Consider the following 3,685-nt stretch of genomic DNA (forward strand, 5'->3'; position numbering starts at 1 on the left):
GTCAGCCTGCAGGCATCCTTTTAGTTTCCCTACTGCAGTTGTTTGTAAAATCATGCTTCCCAAGTTCAGATAAGTCCTTTCTATTACAGAGTAAGCTCTTTTGTCAGTTCGCTCTGCTGAGCTATGTGTGAGAGAAGAGTAGAAGTGCTCCTACCAGTGTTTTGCTGCAGGAGTTGTGGAACACGTGCCACCTTGCCTTGCTGTCCAAAGTTCTGTTGTGTTTTCACACCAGAGGGAGGATTAGTGGATGTTGGCCAGGTTTTCTCACCCACAGCTTCTAAATATCCAAGTTTCCCACCTCAGTCACATGGGAGACCGCTGGTGGTTGGAGCATCTGAGGAGGAAGGCCTGAAGTGTCTGTCAGTACGTGTTCAGAATAAGTCATGTTTCAGAATAAATAAATCTCTCTGAAATGAGGTCCTACAAGACAAAATGAAGACAGAAGGTTAGTGGATATAAATACACACGTGGTATTGCTGTGTCATGCACTGAAATGTCTGCTGTAGTTTAACACACTTTAATGTGTTGGATAGACGTTAATGATAGATGTATTTACAGATTTCCTTTTAAAATCAAGTTGTGATGATGGGTGTTTCTTTCTTGTCATAATAGTTTGCTGCTTGGTAATGTTTAAGATCGTGTTTTCAGCATGCCTCCAAAAATGGGTCAGTGATAATCACAGATGTATTGAAAACCCCCAGGCAGAGCCACCTGCAAAATCCAGTGCAACAAAGTGTTAATGTTAAAAATCTTCTCTTTTGTTTATTCAGTTAATATCCTTGTAAGAGGGAGCCTGAAATTAAGCTCTGTAATGGTATCGTATAAAAATGTACTTTGCAACTTTGTAAATACCAAGTATGATGGGGAAGTAGTTCTGGTCTGGAGTAAAGCATAGAGCTGAGAAGGTTTTGCACTGTACAAATGAAACCTGGATTAACAAGAAGATGTAAGTTCTAGCTTATTTGGTTTTTTTCTTTTTTACATTAAGGGGCTTTTTTATTCATGCCTTTAAAATCTGTGATTGTGCCTCCTTGAACATTAAACATGGCAACTCAGGCAGCTGAACTATTTATTTAATTACCTGGGATGCCATGGGAATTTCAACTTACTGCTGTGGACCTCCTGCCCCTACAGAGAGCCGTGTGTGAGAAAACGTGAGTGAGTGGTGGAGCTGCTTCAGGAACTGCCAAACTGTTTCTGCATCAGGATGATTTGGACAGACAGGAATTGTCAGCCTGAGTCTCAAGCATAGACGATTACCAAAAGAAGAAAAGATTTCAAATTAAAAACAATTCCCTTGTTTGATACCATACGCATCTTTGAGAGCAATGCAGTTTTCATTACTGTTGCATGGTTAAGTCAGATGAATAATGAAAGCAAGGTTTGTGTGTACAGATGCTGCTGCAGGCCCTTAATGAGAGAGAGATGCCAACAAATGCAGAGGAACTTGGAGGCTGGAAGCAGCTGTACTGTGAAGGAATCCTAAATGAATTTCAGAGCTGATTAAGAGAACTGGAGATCAGAGAAAGAGTGAGTAGAAAGTATTTTTTTTTAACTCAAGCAGAGATTCAAGGGAGAAGATTTTGTGAAGTTGTGGCTTATTAGAACTAACATCAGCTTCATTAAATAGAGAAAGTGATTAGAAGATATTGAAAAGAAGAGTCCAATTAATCTGTTAGGTTTTCATGATGTGATATCCAACAGTTGTACAATACAGGGGAAACTGAGCCTTTAGGTAACTAGTCTTTGTAACCCTGCTGATCAGCTGTTTTGTTCCCAGCAAGTGGGGTGACAGTGGTTACGACAATGCAGTGCACTGCATCTTCTGTTTATTTTATGAAGATCCATGTGTTCCCAGGGAACATGAAGGCCAGGCTGGACCAGACGGAGCAGCCTGATCTAGCTGTAGATGTCCCTGTTCATTGCAGGGAAGTAAGACTGGATGATTGTTAAATGTCACTTCCAAATGGAACAATTCTGTGATTCTATGAACAGTGTTCTACTAAATCTTTTTCAGAGCCAGGAGGTCAGAGGTTTCTGGAGCATCCATCGTGTCCTTTGACAGTAAAAGTGACTGTGAAATGACAAGATGTGACCTTGCTTGAAAGCAGAACTTGCAGTAAGCTTATTGGTGGCAAAAGAAGGTGAGTCAGAAGCTGATCTAAAGTCAGTTGTTTTAAGAAAGCAAAATTCTTGAAGGGTAGAAGGAGCCATATAGCATCTGTGTCTGCAAAAAATTAATGCAATATGTTACACTGATGCCTTATAAAATTGCATTATGCTGTTGTACAGTCGGCCAGCTAAATTAAAATTAAACTAGAATAGGAAAGCCAGACAGTACTTTGTTGTGAAATTGTGTTTTGTCCATGATGCTAACAGGAAGAAAACTGATAATATAGCAAAGATACAGATGATGGCTTAATCGTACGCTGCCATAGGATGCTCTTGGAAATTTCCCTCACACTCGTGTACTGTGCTAATTAATGGTAATCCAACTGGAGGATCCCAGAGCGATGCTTCTGCATATTTTTTCAGCTTATGCTGGTGCTCCTGTGTTCTTTTCTTAAATAATTAATTATCATTACTGCCTGCTGTGCTGTGGGTATGTGCTAGTGATCTCAGATCCCAGCGTATTTGCACCATTTCTGTTCCTGTCAGCAGCTTGGGTTTGCTCTTTGCATAGGCTTTCATGTTAAGACCTTCATTAACTGGCAGTGGGGTATGGATTTCAGTGGCATCGAGCTTTGATGTCATTAAGTAGCAAGCTGCTAAAGGAAGTGCCACCTATTTCATTGCTGTGACTGTTTTTATGCAATTAAGTTAAATACCAAGCATAAAACAGATGCCTTTTAGTAAATAACACTTAGATAAAAAGGCTTTGTGTGCTTGCGGAGGAATTAGAGGGAAGCAACATTGCTGTTCAGCTCAGCAGGGAATGGAAATGCAGCTGGGTGACAGAACAGAGCCACACTCGTGGTTTGTCTTCAGTTACTCCTATTTTCTCCCTGATCACTGTGCTGTTATTCTGCTTTGATCTGCGTGAGGGAAGGGTTACTTTGCCAAGACTTAAGATAGGGCCTCTGGTATGCTGGAACAAGCAGCAGGTGGGTGTTTGTCCTAGCTGGAGGGTCTTGGAAGATAGCAGGTTCTGTGTTTGCTTGAGTTTGAATTTTGCAGTATCTTTACAGTCTTAGTGGAGCACTCTAGGAAAGCAGCCGCTCACCTGGCCTAACATGAAAGCGATTTGTCTGATTCAGCACAACCGGAGCGGTGCTCCTCAGCCCTGCCGCGCTACCCGGGACAGCTAGAAGGAAGGATGGAGCTCGCGGGGACATCCGCCACTGCAGGAACGGCTGCACACAGGTAAGCGCCCGTCCACAGCCGGTGTCTACAGTTGCAGGAGGCCCCGCCCCTTTCCACCAGGTCCCGCCCCCTTCCCTTCTGACCACGCCCCCGTTGCGGTCCCGCCCCTTCCAGCCTGGCCCCGCCCCTTCCTCCCGGCCGGCTCTCGGGTGGTGCCTGCGGCGCCGCCGCTGCCCAGGGCGCGGGGACGCGGCGGGTCCCTCCCCCGGAGCCGCCCAGGCGCCTCCCTCCGTCCCTCCCTGCCTCGTCGGGCCGCCGCGGTGAGTCACGACGGAGGAGGCGGCCGCTCCTCTCCGCTCCGCACGGCTCCGCTCGCCCGCGC

This window comes from Lagopus leucura, unplaced genomic scaffold (genome assembly GCF_019238085.1).
Source record: "Lagopus leucura isolate 7727_CA_CO unplaced genomic scaffold, USGS_WTPT01 Super-Scaffold_100037, whole genome shotgun sequence".
In the NCBI taxonomy this organism is placed as follows: Eukaryota; Metazoa; Chordata; class Aves; order Galliformes; family Phasianidae; genus Lagopus; species Lagopus leucura.